This window comes from Ciconia boyciana, chromosome 17, assembly GCF_034638445.1.
Source record: "Ciconia boyciana chromosome 17, ASM3463844v1, whole genome shotgun sequence".
In the NCBI taxonomy this organism is placed as follows: domain Eukaryota; kingdom Metazoa; phylum Chordata; class Aves; order Ciconiiformes; family Ciconiidae; genus Ciconia; species Ciconia boyciana.
In genome coordinates, this window is record NC_132950.1 from 5,018,676 (window position 1) to 5,039,937 (window position 21,262).

At 40.8% G+C, this 21,262-nt stretch overlaps 1 protein-coding gene across 11 annotated transcripts in view; it reads left to right on the top strand.

Moving 5' to 3' along the window:
* The window catches only part of CUX1 (cut like homeobox 1), a 287,512-nt gene that overhangs the window by 148,748 nt on the left and 117,502 nt on the right, over window positions 1-21,262 (top strand). The gene's annotated exons all lie outside the window — the stretch shown is intronic.

Sequence of the window (21,262 nt, forward strand, 5' to 3'; positions counted from 1 at the left end):
GCTTTTGGCAGTCTCTGTGTCGGGGCAAGAGAAACTATAGCCTAGTCTTGATGGGAGGAGTGACACGGTCTTGTTTTTGTCAGTGCTTTCTGGTAAGGCTCATGGCAGTCTAGATAATACAGGTTTTTCAAAACCAGTCAAATTGGCAACAAGTTTTAATTTCTTAGCGTGTGGTTCTGCGAGTGTTGAGGATCCGATTCCCCACTGAGTACATGGGGAACTTGGAGCTTACAAAATTCACTCTGTAGTAGTTAAGAATCAGCACTTGGAGTTGGAACACCTTTTACATCGTTCAACATAATCTTTTAGGTAAATTTTGGTTTTGGTCTGCAAGTCCAGTTTCCTTTGAGTTCCATATAAGGTGATCAAAAGTATTTTTGTTCCCTCATTGATTTCATCCTTCTCTAAGAGACGCATACTAATGATGTCTCTGATGGAGCCGTAAATTACTGCAGATTGCCTTTATTTTTTTTTTTCTGCATGTAACTGATGCTGGCAGCTCTGTTGCTGTTATTTTGTCTTGCAGTTGCTTCTGCGGGAACAGTCGGAGATCAGGGCTCGGTGATTGTAGGCACTGAACCTAATAACCCCTCACCCTTTTTAATGTTTTTATTTGCAGAGTGTTTGCTTCATTTTTTAATACTATTTCCCCAAGTACTGTAATTTATCTTATACTGAGCAAAAGATGTACTCTAAAATGTTTGTTTGTGTTTCTAATGTGTTTCATTCTTTCAGAGAGATTCATGCAGAAATATTTTCATATGATCTTGAATATGATTCTTACCTGATATATATAGAATTACATAAAATTAGCAGCATCTGCAGTAACAAGAAGTTTATTGTGTTCTGTAGCAGAATGATTACGAAGGCTGGGTCTAGAATATAGTGATCGTGGAGCTGAATCCTGAAGCAGACATTAAGCATGTACTTTATCTCCCAAAGTAATGTACTGTGAAAACAAACTTGTAGGACCTAATAACAGCAGAAATATTTTATCATTGTTTTGGATATTTATGGCAGGAATAGTTTTTGCATAACAACAGTCATCTGTGGCATTTGTGGCCCAAATTTTGCAATATGGAAATCTAGAAAAACATGAAAAGGGAACTGAATGTAGACAGTGAAATTGAGTCATCTATTTTAATTGTAAAAGCTGGGAGAAATGTTGAAAAAACACCAATAAAAATGGTGAAAGACAGTTTGATTCTTTTCTAAAAAGAAACCCTCTTTTGATCTAAGTCTGAAAAGCTCCTTGTATTGCCAATTTTAATTTTATGTTTTAAAAACATGTGATTTTTATCTCAGGCCAGAATTGTTAGTTTTACAGACGCTTATTTGATGCAGATGAATTGGAGTGCCTTCAGGAAAAAAAAGATAATTCTCAATTTTTTAAAGCTAACAGTGCTTTTAAGATTTTCAGTTTTGGAATAAAGCTGTCTTTCAACTGTTTGTAACTTTGAAAATCTTTCAAAAAAAAAAGAAATACACAGTAAGAAGTCTTCAGTATCAGCATTAAGGAGTCTGGATTTTGTCCTAGCGACTGGTTGTTGTGATCTTAAAGTTGGAAATCATTATGTCAGCTTGTTTGTTTATCTTTTTAAAATGTCCCTGTTCAAAGCACTACGTGCAAAGTGAGGTACGGAGGTACCGTCCGAACTTAATGCTAGCAAGGCATCTTCAAATGAGATCAGCTGCTGAAATTAAAATCTTCAGTCAAATCAGCTTCTGTCATCCCAGTCTATAAAAATCCCCCGTTCCCTTTGCCAGCGAGCAGGTAACGCGTGTACAGCGGGAACGGAGGTGCTGCCCGTGCCCCTTCCCCTGGCCCCTGCATCCCGCAGATACCCTGCGTGCAGGGTGCTGAAGGTGTTAATGACAAAAAGAAGTTTATTATGTGCAGTCATTGCAGTCTGTCAGCTGGAATATCAGAAGCTGAATTTGACAAGATGGCAGCAGCAAAGTTTTCCATGTGTAGGCTTGAAGTAAAATGTAATTAGCCTTTATGTGCAGAACAAGGATCCATTGATGAATACAGCTGGTCTTTGTTTTCTTCTGTCATTGAGTGTGGGAGGTAAAAGTGTTCTTCTTCATGTTTATTAATACAAGATTCCTTAGACAAATGGCAAGCACAGTTTAATATTTGTTGGAACACAGAGGGGCTTGCCAAAACAGTTGTTGTGTAAGAGGATTTCAAGGTTTTCAGATTATAATCATCTCTGGGTTAAATAAATGAATGATTACTCTGCCTTTTTCAATTAAAGAGGCACATCCTCTCTCGAGGCCTGATACTGATTTTGTTTGCTGTCCCACACGTTTCTATCAGCAAACCTGGATTTAACCAGCACTAATGAGCTTGATCTGGAGATTCTATCAGAGGTGGAACTGAAAAGCAAACTCATGAGCTTCAGGAAAATTAAAGAATGTAGAGGTTTTTTTTTCCTAGTGCAACAGACTTTTTTTTCTTCCTCCTCTGTAGAAAAAGAAACATTCTTGTACGCATTTCCTTCATTTTTTGGGGACAAACTGTTCTCCTTGCTAACATTGCTCTTCTGGTTTACTGCAGAGTCCGAGCAAGTGTTTGGGATTCCCAGCTGAGCTGTTAATGTTCCCAGCCAGAATGGTTGAATTCCAGTTTTAGATCAATTCCAGAGCCACCTCTTTGCTCCGACCCCTCCTCTCCCCCAACCTAAATGAATTCTAATTGGAAAAGGATCTTCGGTTGTAGCACATACAGTAGGCTTGTTACATTACTGTTAACATGTGGGTTGAAGCTCCCTGCCTTTGATGAAAGAAAATATCAAATTTCACTGAAATGCTACATTTTCACCAGTAAATGTTAAGTAGTCTTGTGAGGATTTTAGGTACTGCCCCCCCTTCTGCAATAAAAAGCCTTCATAAACAACACAAAGCAAAAGATGTTTAGGTTAAGGTTGTCAGTCAAAGCAGCTCTGCTACCAGTTTTGTTACCTATAAGGTTTTCTGAAAGATGCGGACTTTTTGTTCTTCTAAAAGTAGCATACGCACAGAAAATGCACTGGAGGAGGAGGTTTTCATATTTATTAAAGGAGTCATCCTAAAACAACTACTTTCAATAACTTGCAGAAAAATATTTTGCCTTGCACTATATGAAGCAGAGAATTGTTGCCCTTTTATAGATTAGACTGATTATTATCTTTTTTGGCTACACAGCTATGGATGACACAGGAGGGCACATTGGTGTAGCGTCATTAAGACTGTGTGCAATATTGCGAATTACCCCACTGTATAGATCCAGCTGATTTATTTTAATCCTGGGCTGCATTTTAATGAAAACTAAATCTGGAAATCAACAGAGCATCGTTGATGAAAGCGAGGTCTGCGAGCTGGCAGTCCCTGCTTTACGATAAAGGAGAGTTTTTCATTGTTTTCAGGCCTGAATCTGTAAACTTGACTCACAAGATTTCGATATCAGTATTTAATACTTGTTTTCTTGCAGTGGTCATAGACCTCGGTCAGCAAGGCTGGGGATACCAGGGTGGGCACTGTGCATGTAGCTCTTACAAAGGCCGTCCCTGCCCTAAAGAGCTTACGGCATGATATCATGACAACGTGAAAGAAGTTCATGAAACAAATAGGTAAAAGCTCAGGAGTGGGAGGACAAAGTAATGCCTACTTTCCCTGTATCCTGCTTGAAAATAAATCCTCAAGTAATCTGCACAAAGTCAGAGGTGGGTGACAGATGGGGAGTGCTGGGCAGAGGCAGGCGATGGTGTCAGACAGGCAGGAGGGCTGCCAGCAAGGGACAGTGGGGAGGTAAACAGCTCCTCGTGTTACCTGCATGCAGGCGCAAGGCGCTCGAGCCTCCAGGTGTGGGGAAAGGAAGAGGTTTCGTGGATTATACGCCAAAAACCCAGTAACAGATGCCTGTGGTTTTTGGCTGTTTGGGTGAAGGGTCCTCCTCTTCCTTACTCATTATCGAACAGACCTGTTCTTCAGGCATCGGTCTAGAACAAAATTGTTAAGGTGTGGCTTTATGTGTGGAAGGAGTGTAGGATTGGGCTTGAGGACAGGGGACCAGTAGTTTTAGAGAATTCATGAAGAATTATTTCTGCCTAAAGTTATGTGATAGAATTGGAGTTCGAGTATTCATGTGAAATCTTCTGTTACATTGGGGCAAATCTCAGTTAACTTGGACTTCAGGGGAATAATTCCCAATATACAGTGAGAATTGAATTTGGCCTATGAATTATTTACTTTAATTTTTTTTAACAAATCTTTCTTGTTTAAGTGCTGGCTGGTACCAATATATCACTTCTCAAATGTTTGTAGTCTTCCATTTTGACGGTGCTCAGGGTCAAACTGAATAAAAAATAAAGTCGTGCTCCCTCCAGCATTACATAATTACTGTGATAGATGGTCTCAAATGCTGCTTCCCCCCATTGAGCATGAAATACTGTAGTTAGGGTGGTTGTGTTGTACGTGACATGAAATAGCTCCTATTTGCTGTGCCTTTAAGGTCTTAAAGTTTCCTATTTCCTGTTCTTTTGATGAGTCATTAACTTCTAATGCTCGTCTCTGGAATTATTGCTGTATTTCAAGTGATTTCCCTAAAAACAGGAGATGGAGAACTTCATAGGCCATGTCTCTTACAGCTTTTTCTCTTCTTAAATTTCCTAGTCATACTGCCATCAGTGAAACCCCAGGACTAGTGGTAATGGGGGCATGAGAAACCAGGGAAGATGTTACAGAGAACTAATTTTTTTTTTTTTTAAGGAAAAAAAGGGAAGAAAAATTGAATGTCTTAAATCTTACAGAAAGCTCTGTCTGCATTTTACAATTTGAGATATTTGTTAAAAGTGTTAACTGTGCCTTATGCAAAACTCAACAGGCTGAAAGTCACTATGTAACATTAATATGTTGTTTAGAAGCCTAGAAATGAAGATGAATGAAAATACTTTGGAGATCTGCTTCTTGTTTTGATCTAAAGCTCTTGTGTGAAATAGTGCTTGAAAAGCCCATGTGCAAACCAGCCTTTTTTGTCAAATTTCTGGTTCAGCCTACAGTCAAACCAGAAGAGTTGCAAGATAGTATGCTGTCGGGAGTGAATTACAGTGTTACTGTAAAACATTTGCCTTTGTGCTTGCTTTGAAATGTTGCCTTTACTTTTGGGTAGGGAAACTGAGGCATGAGGAGTAAGTATAATGCTCAAAGCCAACAAGTCTGGTCTTGACTGGAGTCTAGAAATATGCAGACATGAGAATCATAAACCATAAACTGGCAAAAATTTTTTTTTTTTTTTTCAATTTCAAGGGGTGCATTTCTGAGAAGTTCATATAAATGGAGCATTTAGAGTTTGTAGAAGTTAGTGCTGTAGCTGGGCTGTATTGTCTCTTTTGTTAGACTTGTAATGCTTGCAATTAGTTAATGTAACTTTTTGACAGCACAAAAGTGCCCTAGGTCCTTTCAGGGTTTTTTTTTGTTTGTTTTTTAACCTCGAGTGAGACTGTTCAGTTCCTTTTTCTAGTATAGCCTAGAAGCTGGTGTTATTCAACAGCCCAAAGTAGAAAAAAATAGCCTTAGGGTATTCCAGCATATTCTAGTCATCACCCTGTTATCTGTAACCTTGGGTTGACACAAGATCCTTAGATAGAAATCTTTAAATAAATGCAAAGTACTGCATCAAAGGGTCTTAAGCTACTGTGCCAGCCATGCTGTTGGTCATCCTGACCATGGCTGCAACTGCGGCTCCTTCCTGGGCATGAAACCCCACGGAGGAGGCTGCAGTGTCCTTGGTGCATGGATCTGTATGAAATCACAAGGCGCAGAAGCTTCCCTGTCCTGTCTGTTCTCACTTGCTCTTGCTGGGGCCAAACCTCTTCAGGCTATTGCAAGCTGCCTTAGTCCGCTGAGCAGAGGGACCATGAGCATGTTCCTGCAGTCCCAGCCTGCCAGCAGGAACTGGCTTTCCCTGCGAGTCCAACACAAGGGCAGTCCAATTTTTTGAGCCATCTTGCCGTGGTAGCTCATTTTATCTGCAACAGCTGAACTCTGTAAGGTGCCTAGGAGGGCTTTGTGCGGAAGAAGAGGAGCGAATTACAGGGAAGGACCACCCTTCTCGCAAAGGCACATCTGCCCCCGAGCGTGGGCAAGGTCCTTGGGCCTCTGTGTCCCAGTCAGCTGAGCCTGGTTTTCATGCAGCCCTTTCACGTATGTCTGCAGATTATAATAGTCTCATTTTTTTGAATGCAAAGTAGCAAAGCAACAGAGTTATTTTGGTACTGTACCACTTCCTTGTGAGGTCTTGTCTGTGAAAGCAAGGAAGGCACGTGGTTCTGCCATGGCCCCTTCAGCGCAGCTACTGCTGGGCTGGGATCATGGAGAAGGCAATCAGGATAAATCCTGGAATCATCAGAAACAAATGGATCATCTGTTTTCAGTTGGGACCTGCTCTGTATAGTATGCAGGGTTACCTATTTCCAATCGCAAAGCAAAGCTCTCCATCAGGCTCTAAGCTAAACTGGCAGTTACTGCAGTAGTCATCTCTACCTAGCCACGCATTTAATGTGTAGGCTTTCTTTACTGGCATTTACTTGAAACTCTCCTTGTGCTCTGTAGATGGATTCCAGCTGTTTTTCCCACTCCCACGCAACGACAGTGCAGGCGAAAAAATGAGTCACGGAGTGTGTGTTGTGCTCCCTCATTTTCCATTTAATGGAAAGAGATGTCTGTCCTCAACAAGAATGGAAGTTCAGGAAACTTTGTAAGGTCCCAAGCACCAAAACTCTGTATCCTGAAAAATGGTCTTTTTCTTCTGCCTTTATCTTCTTTCCCTTTGGAAAGCCATGCGTTTGCCGTGAGAGCTAGTGGACATGCTCTCCCATGTACCCCGTTGTTTCATACAGACAGCTTTCACATTCATTCAGTGCTTTCATTTTATTTTTTGTTTGCCTCTTCCAAGAACAGGAAGATGTGTACCGTCGCTGTCAGTGGCTATCTGGCACAACCTTCATGAAAGTATCCCTGTGCTGTTTCCTCATTAGACACGTTTGTCAGCGTCTCATTGAATGTATACATCAATGTATCTGATCCCATCCCTGCCTTAAAATGTTACTATGACACCACAGCTGTAAGCCACCTTACTACAAAAACAGGGACATTATCCTCTCCACAGTTGCTTTAAAAATAGGAAGCATTTCTGTTTTGTATTATCTGTATTAGTACTGTTGACATTGGGAACTTTGGGGTGTTCACATTACTCAGGGTAGAGGCTGCAGAATGAAATCCTATGGCTGCATCACTATACAGTCCATCCCTGCTGCCTTCGTAGAGGGCTTTAAAACTTCTGGGAATTATTTCTCCTGCCCACCCCTGTGGGGGGTGGGCAGGAGAAATCTTTGAATTCCATTTTAACCCTTATCCTCGATGCCTATGGCAGAAGCAAAGCTGGGAGGGAAGCGTCTGTGTTGGCATTGGGTGCAGAAGTCACCCACAGCACTTGCACCTCTGCATCTGCCTCGTGCCCTGGTTGCAGGAGAAAAGGGGATTTTGGTCTGCAGACTTTTAGCAGTTTTGGCAGTGATACCACATGGGATGTTTATAGGGACTATCTCATGAAGTGGCCCAGAAACGGGATTTCTAGTAAATCAAAGACTTTTCTGAGAAGCAGTTGCAGCTTGGAGCAGGTCAGCAGCAGGTTGGCTGTGCTGCATGTGGATGTCAGAGGAGCGTGTCCTGTCTGGCTCAGCCCCTTCTAATCATCCTGGAGACGTCACTTAATGGGACCTAAGAAATATTCTCATTTACATATCCTCTGATCTCAATTAAAAGACAATAATGCCGTGTGGGATTGCAGTTTTGTATGCCACAGAAGATACCTGGCATGCTGAAATGGAATCTGATTATCTTGATGAAATTTTTAAAAAATATGTTTTAATGAATATGTGTTTTAAAGTAGTATCTTTGAATAAGAAACTAAGAATCCCAGGCATAAGGAGCTAGGAACCAGGACTGAGCACTAATTCAGGGATTTGGAAGAGAAGGATGTTGGCCAGCTCATGGAGCAGAAGGGATAAGGCAGTATGGTGCAGACACTAAAACCAAGAAAAACAATAGACAACATGCAAGCCTGTTAATAACTTCATTAGCATTCATGTAAAGCATTAAATAAACAAATGCATTTACAATCCTGTAAGCCTGATATTTTTAACCCTTAACATTTATCTAGTGTGTTTCTGCAGGGACAGATCATAGCAAAGGCTATGATTTTGTGCCTGTGATGGCCTTTCCTCCCATTTTTTTAACATGTTGAGAAACTGAGTCGCGGGGAGGTTGGTCAGGGACACGGAGGGCAATCAGTATTACAGCAAGAATCAAAACTAAGAAATCAAATCACTGGAGAGAAGAAAGGACTACTTCTTCCCTTATTTTGCTTAGATACAGCTTCTTCATGCCCAGAATAAACTCTAGCTCATTGAATCTTGCTTGCAAGTTTTAAATGCCTGCTTGTAACAAATTTTGAACAAAAAAGAAATTTAACTGAAGCTCTGCCTTAGGGATACTAATCCTTTGTAGCAGTTTTTCAGTGGCTTGTAATACATGATCTTTGGTTACTTGTGGTCGCCAACTATACAATCTGTCTTCCTTCCTTCCCTCAAACTAATGAGCTTTCGATTGAATAGTGTATTTTTTTGCTTCCCCCCAATACAGTTTTTTGTTTATTTGTGAGGGGTTTTAGGCTAGTCTGGACTTGATTTGTTTTGTGCTGACTACCAGGCATAAACCTCTTCAGTTCCCTGTGGACTGCACCTGCTTAGATGGTAAACCTGCCCTCCTACACTTCCTTCTGGATGAACTCATGTGGTTGAACCACTCGTAACCTGGATTGCTGGGTTGAAGTCAGTCTGATTTCCAATTACGCTAACAAGCATATACATTCATATATATATGAAAAAAATATATAGAGGGAGTGCCGCAGCAGCTTTTGTCCGATGGCTTACATTTTCTTCCTTTTCCTTCCTTGGATTCAAAATTCAGCACTGGGAAAAGTGAATCTTTCTATTACGGTTGGTACTAGGCAAAGTTGCAGGGGAGGATTGTGAAACAGGTACCTTTCTTTGCATGGTTTCCTCAAGAAATTGTATTTACTGATGTTTCATTTCCTGTGTATTTCCCCATTTATGGTATGTGGATTATTAACCTGCCTGAATACAGTGGTTACATCAGACAGATAACCTGAAGGGCACATATGGCTTTCATAAAAATGTAACACCCATTTCCATCATTGTGAACAGTGTCATCTACCAGTTGGGTTGCCATAAATTGCTGTGAAATGCACACAGCCTTAACCAGTAGTGAGGAGCGCATAACTTAACCATGGAGTAACTAACCATCTTAATAAATCTAAATTCACTCTTTGCTGGAGACACTTCAGGGAAAGTGGGAACAATTTCTACAGCCTGTTATCCCACGTGGTCACGGTAATGTAAAGGGTAAGTAGAGTTGTTCTGTGGAGAGATTGCTGTACCCTGCTCTGTGTTTCACCCTCTCTGTTTGGGAATCTCTGTCTCATGTAAAACAAATAAAAAGCACTGCCAAGCAGCTGGTTTTGCAGCCAGAGTGCCCAGCATCCTTGTTCAGGGCCATCATTAAAAGATTTCATGAAACAGCCTTAAAAATGAAAAGTTTCCTTTCTGAGAGAGAGAGAGATAATTGAACTCATTGATTTGTTTCACGGTTTGTTTGCCCTTTCATTCCCTTCCTGAGGTGCTGTTTGTTGAGGAATGTCTCCAATTGCCAGAAAGACAGTGGGGTGTCTAATATTTCCCCGCCAGCTCTCCTTTCAGCCAGAGCAGAGTACTGTGGCAAGCCTACGATATGAATTTTTAATGCAGAACTTTATAACATAGCCCTTGCAGCACGGCTGCACTACTCTCTTGAGCTTTCAGATTTAATGCTCTGATGAACAGAGCACAGACTTGGGGCATTCGACAGCAGTCAGAATTAACCCCTACATTACTGAGTGTGTAGCAGTTAATTTCCCTGTAGATTAATACAGACTTGGGGGGAAAGATTCCAGATACTCCTGCATTGGAGAAGTATCAGAATAACTTGGAATTTGACTCCCAAAATTATCTGTGATATATTTTCCCTATTTTGCTAGTAATGGGAATTTTTAAGGCTCTTTACTTTTCCTGGGTTCAACAATGATGCAGTCATTCTGTATTGGATAAAATGAGACTGTCTTGTCCACTGTCTGATCTGTGATAGTGACCCATGCTATTGGAGGTATGCTAGATGTCCAAAAAGGGGAAAAAATAAATTAGCTCTGTAATGCATCATTGTAGATCAATTTGCCATAGGAACGTTCTTCCAGATCGTATCATTTAGTTGTTTATGCCGTGAATCATGATAGTTTATCTGAGGGGATTTTGCTCTGTTTCGAATATGATCTTAAACTAGGTGTGGATGTTCTTATTAGTCCATCATCTTATTTACCTAGTGACAAGTGTAGAGCCCAGCAGTGTAGATAAGTAGTCCAAATTATTACTCTTCAGGGCATTAGCACATGTTTGTCAGTGTTGAATTTCATCTGTCGTAAAGCTGCCTATTCACCTGCCTTGTTTTAGTGTCTGGACTTTTTACTCTTCTGCAGTCTTGATAATAATAATTCTGCTCTACTGCAGTTAGTGCCACTGTACCGTTCATTGGCTTTTCTAAATCATCCCTTTACTTATTAAACAATACCAGTCCTAATGTATTATCTGGAGGAATGTTGCTCTCAAAGTCCTTTAAAGTCTGTCTGTGTAGACTTTGGGTTTTTCGTAGCTGGTTCTTTTTGGTCTTAGAGTGTGTCACAGCCAGGACTGGCCTTGTCGGGGATCTTGGCGGGATTTTGTCAGGAGAGAAATGCAGCATTTGTAGGTTTGACTTTGATAATGGAGAAGGAGTCTGATATATTTAAATTGTGATAGGACTGGTGTAAGCCAGAGAGAATTAGACGGGGCGCAGAACATGCAGAGGTGTTAACGGCATTCGGGAGAAAGACTTAGCGAGGAGTTTGTACTCTGGTGATGTTAAACTATTTGCCTTAAGCCCTTGCGAGTGAGACATGCAAGTTGTTCTTAACTGATACCACGGAAGTACATTTACACTTTTTAATCATAAATCAGCATCTCTGCTTTGGTGAGACATTTACACATTTGTTTCAGATGAGGTCTTTTAAGCAGCTTGTCTTATTGATTGTAGACCCAAGATTGTCTTTACTTCCTCCACTGTTATTACTGACTCATGAGATTAAGGTTTTCAAGGCTTGTTACTAAATGCAGAGAGATCCCGTTGTTTCATTCAGTAGTTCTAGGCATCTATTAACTTTACTTCTATAAAAAAGCACTGTATTTTGATAGAAAATTTAGTTTAAGTCTTTGTCTTATGGAAAGGACGCTCCTGTTTTTACGTACTGTACTAGTAATTAGCTCTACATCTTATTTTTGTTGCGTCAAGCACGCTACCTAAAAGAAGGCTGATGACTCAGTTTTGCCATATGTAAAAAGGGCACATGGGGTAAGGCAAGACTTTATTAATGTGGATAGTCTTTCAGTCCTTGGATAGAAAAGTGGAAGTGCTGTTCTGATGCTTGCATTGTAGCCTGTAAAAATAAATGTACATAAATAGAAGCACATAAAATGCATTCGCTGACCATTCATTTGAACAGTGCCATGCATTAGGTCATTCTGTGATGAATGGAAATATTCTTCTTTCCTGGAGACCACACCAAAGGAAAAAAGATGCATAAGGCATCTGTCATGTTAATAACACTGTATTACCACTGACTGCCCCATAGCATGGGCATTATAATTCACTGGAATGGGCAACTTTAATCATTATAGCATTTTTCATTGTTATACCTGTGTGGTGCTTTAACGTGGGAGTCTTCTGCTTTTACTGAGCCAAAGTGGAAATATTTATTTAATGAGTTGTAGCAGATTTTTATATGCATAGTGGTAGAGTTGAGGAGCATGACTCATAGGAAGTAAAAAGATCAACAAATTCAGTGAATCTAACTGTTTCAAGTTCCTCGCCACTGTCGTTCCCATTTGGGGGAAGGGAATGAAGACTGCAGAGGAGCAAGAGGCACACTCTCCCAGCCTGAATTCCAGAGACACCTCTGCCTGATGCTCCCTGTCTTGACCCAAATCCTAGTGATAAGCAAACAAGAGGTCTTCTAGAGTGTCTCAACTTAGGTGCTTTCCGTGATGCTAACTCTCTGTGGCTTTGAAGTTTGTCTGCATGGCCAGAATGATCTTTTCCTGTTACTGACCTAAGATAAAATGCTGATTTTTTCTTTTTTTAATTGCATATGATGAGAGCAAAGTAGCTACTGTAGTAAGTTATGCCTTTTAAATACAGATTTTCATGTTGAGATATGCAGGATCTGAATCAGGAGGCTGTATCTGGACTTGCTTAAAGTTGGGGCTCAAAGCCAGAATTAATATAAGTTCTACTTTTAAAAATGTAAGTAAATGACTGGAATGGCTTATATTTTTAGGGCAGAAGCTGAAATAATTAAATTGCAGCAGAGTGCATGATACTGGTGACTTTGAAGATCATGGTAAGAAAGTATTCCTCAGTAATACACAGTAGCACTTTTAATAACTTCCCAGTCCTGGGTTGGTTTAGATTTGTGGAGCCAATAGGGAAATGTGCATTAGCGTTGCAGCTTGCCATCTGAGTGTGACAACAAACAACTCCTGCTATTTGAATGCTAACAACTGACAAGTCATTTGGTATAGCCATTTGCCAGTTTAATGGCTTAAGCAGCTTAGTTTTAATTAAATAGCAGCTTCTGTGTATGGTATCAGAGAAAAGAATGTTCTGCTTAAAGCTGAGCTTAGTGTTGTCCCTGACTTGCTGAAGATACCAACAGGTTCTCTGTTTCGGCATTCAGCTGGTGCATTGTCTGCCATTTCATATGCAAAATTGGTTTGCGACAAAGCCCCTTTTGGGGTATGGATGAGCTTAATCTATCAGTTAAGTGCAAACTCGTGGTTGCCTTGGTGGCAGCAGTTGTCCCTTGAGCAGGAGGAGCTCCATCCATGGACTGCAGTTCCAATGTGTTTCATCACAGAAATGCATAGGCTGGGAGATCCTTCACCCCTTTACCTAAGTGCTCTGTGAGTAGAGGACTGGGAGCTTGTTGATAAAGGGGTAAAATTCATGCCTCCTGTCAGAAGGTGCACCTGACAGGAAGATGAAGTGACTGATAATCTGTGGTAGGATGAGTGAGGTTTTTTGTCTATCTGAAATTACTTTCATAGAGAGTAAGTGACTGTCAAGAAAAACAGTCCTGTCCTTTGCATATCATGCCGTAGTACCTGGAAGCTAGAAAACAATTTTTGTTGGATAATCGTGCTGGAGGTCATAACCTTGTCATCTTTAGGAGTCATTTTACTAGTTCCAGAATGAGAGTTTGGCGGGGAACGACAGAGGAAGGTGGCATTGCTACTTGCAGACACAGTTCCTTTTCTTAATCATGTTGCTTTTCAGCTGATGTCTTTTTAAAAAGCCTTTTCATTATTTTACAAGGAGTATGTGGTGTGGGATCACTGTATTCTTTGGCTGATGTTCCTTTCTTTCTCAAAGAGAATGGTGTAACGTGAACTTCTGCACGGCAGATGAAGATTTAACACTTAGACTACTTAAGATTAGACCTGTAACATCATGTGTAGACAACTGATTATAAACGGCCTGGATTTCAGAGTTGTTCCTTTTGATTTTTGTTATCTGAAAATGTCAGTCACAGCACTCGTTTCCCTGTTACCTGATCCCTCTGTGTGCCAAGAGCCGTGAGTTCCAAATAAGTCAAAATACTTTGCAGGAATTTTTCCGTCTTCTTTATTTCTCCTTTTCATTTCCCATCCCTTCCTCTTCAGTCCTCAAATACTATGAAAGCCTTTGAATCAGTGTGGCAGTTTATGCAAAATCTGTAATTCTGATGTTACACCCAAGTTAACAAAAAGAAGGAGGCAACCAGAGTTTTTCTGAGGTTAAGAAGGTAATAAAAATCCAGAATGCACAAGGTTTAGTTCAAGTTGTGCTTATTGGGGCAAATATTTCACATCTTGAACTAGAACCTCTTGAGACTGATACAGCCTAGCATTGTCTGATTTATTTAATCACATTTACATGAAATCAGATATATTCATCAACACAGAACATCGTGAGCAAATTGGATGAAAGCATTACTCAACAGAATTTCTGGCTTTGATAATAGAAAATATACTGTAAGTTTTAGCTAGCAGAGCTGCTGTTTTTAGCTCAATAGCAGATCATCCACGAAGGAAATGAGGGCCAGAAGGCTACTGCTATCTGTGACTTCTCCGTTCATTCCCTGTTTGATAAATAGGTGTCCAGAGTCCCTGCCACTGAGCCTTAAGGACATTGTTCATTAGCCCGTAGCAGTGGGAAGTGCCTAACCGGAGGCAGGAAGGAGTGACCTGCGCTGCTGTTTGTTTAGGAAGATAAGTGATGGTCTCCATGTGGGCATGTTTGGAGAAGGAAATGTTTCCGTGTTCTCGCTCACTCCAGACTCGGGCTGGATGCCGAGCTGTCCTGCCGGCGGGGCCCACCCTGTCGCACTCTGGTCTTTGCCGTAACACGCACAGATTGAGACAGAAATGTCCATTTTTAACAAGCAACTTAAACCTGTAACCAGTGGCTACTCAGTTATGTGTACATAAGCTTCTTTTAGTTGAACAAAATAAACAGCAAATTAGTATTTGTTTACAAGACATGCTTTTGGGTGAATGGATTGATTTCCATGCTTCTGTTTCATTAATTATTTGGAAGAAATGCTGATTGTTTATTAAAAGTAGGACTGTAGTCACAGTGAGGGGGTGGGGATTAAAGCTGTATTTGTGAATACTGCTGGCAAAAAATATGCACACAAAGTGGTAAATAGTAAATAATTAGCAGAGTTTTGTTAGTTATTCCAGTTTGTAGTCACTTAAATTTATCAGCAGTCTTTCCTTGGCTTTACGCATGGCTGACTGTCTTAAAATATGTTGTGACTTTTTGTGCAGATAGGAAAAATTCACCCATCATGTCTCCTTCTTCTAAGATTTGTAAAGATTCAACGTTGTTGCTCTATTCATGCAGGTATCTGGAGCTCCCAAATTGTGCATTATTGGTCTTTCGTCATCTCGGCAAATCAAGGAGATCTCCTTGTTGCCAGTCACAAAAGGAAGATAATACAGAGAGTTTCTCAATGTCATGTGCTTCAGAGCTTATGTTATAAAACAGTTTATCCTTTTTTTTCCAGAGCTATCTACATTTAAGGGCTTTGTTTTGTACACTGTTGCAAATACATTTGCTGCATGCATTAGTCATTTACAGTACTTAGATCCTGTAACTATTAAATTGTTAACATTTGGAGCCAGCTATAATTATCTTTTATTATGATTATTTTTAATGGGCATAGTGCTTTCTTTCCTTTCTAGCTTTCCTAAACATTTGAGGGATCTTTAAGGTATCTGTTACCCTGAAGCATCAGTGTTTGATTTCTGTTAATACTGTTTGTTTTCTTATCTTTCTAAAATACTGTGATCACGAATAATTTTTTGTCTGCATGAAGTTTTTGCTTCTCTTGAATGTCTAAAATGGACATCCCAGGGAAAAATATACCTTAAAGGCATGGCCCTGCAAAATCAACATCTTCCATTACTTCTTTGCATTCAGTGTCTTGGAGAGCTGCTGTGGCTGAACACCCACACTGAGTGAATCAGCTCTATAAACCTGATGCAAATACCAGTTCATAGAATCATAGAATCATTTAGGTTGGAAAAGAGCTTTAAGATCGTCAAGTCCAACTGTTAGCCTAGCACTGCCGAAACCACCACTAAACCATGTCTCTAAGCACCGCATCTACACGTCTCTTAAGTACCTCCAGGGATGGCGACTCAACCACTTCCCTGGGCAGCCCGTCCCAGTGCTTGACAACCCTTTCAGTCAATAAATTTTTTTCCTAATATCCAGTCTAAATCTCCCCTGGCACAACTGGAAGCCATTTCATCTCGTCCTACGGCTTGTTACTTGGGAGAGGAGACCGACCCCCACCTCGTACAGCCTCCTTTCAGGTAGTTGTAGAGAGCGATAAGGTCTCCCTTCAGCCTCCTTTTCTCCAGGCTAAACAACCCCAGTTCCCTCAGCCGCTCCCCATCAGCCTTGTGCTCCAGACCCTTCCCCAGCTTCGTTGCCCTTCTCTGGACACGCTCCAGCCCCTCAATGTCTCTCCTGTAGTGAGGGGCCCAAAACTGAACACAGGATTTGAGGTGCGGCCTCACCAGTGCTGAGTACAGGGGGCCGATCACTGCCCTAGTCCTGCTGCCCACACTATTTGTGATACAAGCCAGGATGCCATTGGCCTTCTTGGCCACCTGGGCACACTGCTGGCTCATATTCAGACAGCTATTGACCAATGCTCCCAGGTCCTTTTCCGCCAGGCAGCTTTCCAGCCACTCTTCTCCAAGTTGATATAGCTGCTTGTTGTTTTTGATACCTAAACCAATATAAGAAATGATAGTTACAGATGTTAATCGCTGGCTATTCCACTAAACATTCTTTTTATTCATGTTCCAGTCAGGAACAGGGGGGTTTCTTTCATTTTTATTTAAGTGTGGAAGGCCTATAAACCAGCCCTTAGTTTAACTGTTGGTTTTTCTGATGCCTTATTTGAATTTTTCCATATCTGAAACCATAAAAGCTAGAGGTGCTTGACTTCAGCATTAATTGCACTGTTTTTCCAGTGTTTATTGTTTGGTGGGAAGCTGGAAAGAAGGAAAGACAATTGCATTGATAATAGTGTTGTTCACATTTTGGGGACTATCCATGGACAGACATTTCTTTGAGCTTCTAATTAAGATACTGTGGATCTCGGAAATGGTGGAAGGTTCTTAGCTACGCACAGTGTGCCCAGTCAGGCTGCAGTAGTATTAAGTGAGCTCTGTGTTGATGGTCTAGATCAGTGATTTTCTGTGTGTTCTGCAAATTCCTGCAATTCCACTGGTTATTGCTAAGAGATCACAGAAATAACTGTGAAAGGCAACCAGTCATAAACTGTAAATGCGCTATACTCATGTTTCATCCTTTGACGGAAAACTCCAGGTAGTCTGAAAGTTAGAAAGGTTCGAAATCACTGTTGTAGATCCCCTGGTGTATAGGGTTCAGCTGGGACTTGATCCCTTTAACCCAGCTGGATAACTATCTATAGGACAGCAATTACTTTCTTGTCTTTTCCATATTCATTGCCTTCATACTGTCATAATTGTTGTTGTAGTTTTAAATATACAATATCTTGATGTTAAGTATGTTGGACCAGCTTAACTCATCAGAAAACCATTTCAGTACAGGGCTTGTAACTGATAAGGGGTGTACTTTTGCCCTCTTCACTGAAAGACAGTGGCCACTAAATATAGCAGAGCGAGCTATTTTTGATTATGTAACATCTCTGTCTGTACTCTGATTAAATAATCTATTTTCTTGGCAAAGGAGTACAAGTTAATTTTCTATTATTGATCAAAAACATATTTTAGCTGTGATACAGATGACTTATTTGTCTTGCTGCCTGTTGGATTGATTTTTGTCACCGCCTCATCGTCAGTGATGCTGTGGCGCCGGGTTCGCGCGGAGCAGAGCCAGGCAGTTAGCTGGCAGCGGTGAGACATGCCGAGCACATGCCGGTTCTCACCCAGGTCAGTATTTAACAATCTTTCTGTGTAATGTATGGTAGATAAGCCTTGCTCTTTCTCTTAACATTTTTTGTTGCTGTTTTTTGGTGAATATATTGTGTGGTATGTGGATTAACTAAATATTTTTAATTTAACATTTCCCCACACACACTTTTTTTCTAGTTAATTCCTGTTCCCTTGTATCTTCTACCTATATACCATTGGTATTGTAGTAAAGTTAGCTGTACTGAATACCCTAAAATAAGCTACATGACCAGGGCCTGTGGAAGACTTCATTATTGACCATTTCTGGGAACAAATTTAAGAAAAAAAAGTCCCTGGATTAAATTCGTGAGCTTTACAATGTATGCATGCATCCTGCCCATATAGACCCTCCCCTCCTGCACCTTTTTTGTGTGTGTGACAGCAGGGTGGTCTTATTTCTGATATAACATCAAATAAACTTTCGTTGCACGCTTCAGCCCGTGGCTTGGGAAAATGATGCAGCTACAACAACCTGCAAGCAAGGCAGTGGGGGAAGGAGGCAGAGCCCGAGGGGCCAGCAAGTCTGGCCCCATCCTCTCTGTTTGTATAACACTTCAGAAGCAAAGTAAGGTTCCCTGAATTACTGATTTACTACTTAATGCCATAAAAGGAGCTAAGCCTAGAGAAAATAGCAGAAGACTAGATAGGCTTTATTTGGAAAGTTTAAAACTTTTACACGTACAATGCAGGAACTGATGGCACAAACTGTCTACTTAGGGTAAAAGAAGGGGAAATTCCCCTGCTCTGTGGCTGTGCTTATGTACAAGTTCATGCTCCAGATAAGCACCCAACTGAACCCAATAAATTGAGGACAGAGGAGCTGCATCTTTGCAACCGGTGTGTCTTCCCAGGATGTCCCATCGAGCATAGAGCCTGGTGTGTAGGTCCACACCCAGCCCGCATGTCCGGTTCGGCAGCTTACGGATCAGCCCAGCTCACCAGGTCTCACAGGTGAGACCACAGAGCTGGGCAGAGGATGTCACACCTGGAGAAATGTGGGTGCTGCAGCAAGAGGAGACCGGAGTGAGGTGGAGGTGTGACACGTGCTATGGTTATAGGCATACCTTTACACCTCCCGAGGTCAGGGAACAACCAGGGAAGGGTGTTTGGCCATTGAAGGTCTAAACAATGTGAACTTGCTCATTAAGCAAATGCTGCTCTTGTGGCTGTTAATCGGTTAATAGAGTTAGAAATGCATTAAAAAATAGGCAAATCCAAAAGGTAGATCAGCATTGTCTTGCCTCCTTTCTCTGCTACAGCTGTTTGTTATGTTTAGGAAGGATGGTTTTCATCCACTGAAGAGGTTTCTGACATCAGTATATCTTTTGGATATAGTAGAAATATTGAGGAATTGTCGTTAGCAACAGAAAGCTATTATTTCCAGTTCAAACTCCCCTTCTGTAGAAATACTAAACCTGTTATATTAACTGTTGAAACAGAATAATCAAATAGTTCCATACCACAGACTACAATATTAGTCAAGCCTGAAGCTGTTTTACTTCAGCAGTATTTTAAAGGCTAAACAACTGTTGAAAAGGAAATAGAGAATTTGAAAAGTGTTTCTGCAAATAAAATTGTAAAAGGTTAAATTAGAAAATACTGCACTGTTGTCCTCCAAGGGCTTTCAGTAGTACCTAGTGTTGTTGGTTTTTGCCACGAAGGATTATTTAAAGTAATTTCGCTGTCTAATATATATCTAGTTTAGATTCTGTGTAGACAGTCAATCTGTCAATCATACTCGTGAGCATCTCTCATAATCCAATACAACTGGAGTCTTAAGTTAGAAAAGAATTGAGCAGCTTTATATATTCAGCAAAGATGTAAAAATAAAATATGCTGGATACTCTGCTGGTACAAGCGACTCGAGTGAAGCTGCGCTGATTCACACCAGCACAGCATCTAATTGGTGCCAACCTACCATCCAGCTCCTCGACCAAGTAAAACTCCTGAGGGCAACTGGAGGGTGAGTGTGCTTCTCGGGATGCCCCACTGGTGTGAGAGCAAATCTAGAGGACGGAAGGGAAAGAGAGGAAGGCAACGCTTTCATCTGAAGACCAGGAGGTTGTTCTGTGTCTCAGGCATTGGTCTCCACTAAGTAATAATGAACTGGTGCTTGTTGTGCAGATTTAGACCATACGTGCCATTTCTCCTTCCTGCAGTTTGTTTTGTCTATTCCGTGGTCTCCCGTTCCCTCCTTTGTTTCTTTCTGCCTGTTTTTTTGCAGCTTTGTCACTCAGGTCAGCAAGATTCATGCTATTGATAGCTATAGACTGAAACTGCAAAATGGTGACGTGATTGCAATTTGATGGAAGTAGTGTTTCCATTCAGAGCAAAGCTGGAACAAATTGGGAAGAGAGAAAACCGTATTGGTAATTGGATACATTTTTATAAAGATAGCAATCATCCTGGTTGTTAATCTTCAGCATAGCTCATGGGAAAGGTAAAACCTACCCAAAACGAACAAGAAACGCATCTCCTATCGTGCTTTATGCTATTTTCAGTCCATTTATTGGATAGAAGGACATCAGTTGCCTTTATCAGAGACCATGTAATGCTGTTTTCTTCAATAGCCAGAAGGAAATACTTGCTTGAGTAGCTAGCCAGAGAACAGGCACATCACCTATATTCACTTCTAAAGCCAAAAGCATCTAAAACATTCCCCAAATACATCTCCCACTTGAATGCTGTGTTACGGCAGAGTCAACGTTTAGCTTTTCTTTTGCACAATGTGCGTGTCCTTTACATAGATAAAGGCAAAAGGTAAAAATAAGTTGCATTTTTATCCAGATTCTATCACTAAATAATGCCTTTTTGTTGTCCATTATAAAGCACTGACCAGATGCTACAGGTGCATTTGACAGTGTAGGGAAGCAGGGTGTTATCATATTTGGGTGCTTGTTAGTAAATGTGCTTGGAGGGATATGTAAGCAGCTTGGTAAGAAATAGTAAATTGGAGATTATTGGCCTAGTGGACATATTTATCTTGTTTCGTGCCAGTAAATCCTTCAAAAGGCCATGTAGGATGTTGTCTTCATACTCCATAGTACCAGTTACCAAAGTCAGATTGGATAGAGGGGATGGATAATGTAGAGAATTTGAGCTTTTCAGCTAAGATGGAAACAGGTATGGCTTTCTCTTCTTTAGTCTGTTATATTTACCCTAATACATGTTCAGGCCACTGGAAAATTACCATTCTCCACAAGGTAGGAGCTGATGGTCTGTCATTGCTGCAGTGGTAAACAGTAATTTTCCCTTGATATATGCCTGTGGAGTGACACCTGTACATAAAATTGCTTACTGTACTGTTTTATTTTCAATCTGACTTAAATCTGTTTCACTGAATATAGACTGAGGTAAGTTAAAGAAAATAAAAGCATTTTATAGGTTCTTAGTGATGGACAAAGTTGCAGAATAAGTAAGGGGAGAAATTAATAGATGCCTAGATTTTCCAAATTACTGAGCTCCTCAGCTCTTTCTGCAGTTAAAGAGAAGAAGAGATGCTGAGTGTCTCTGGAAAG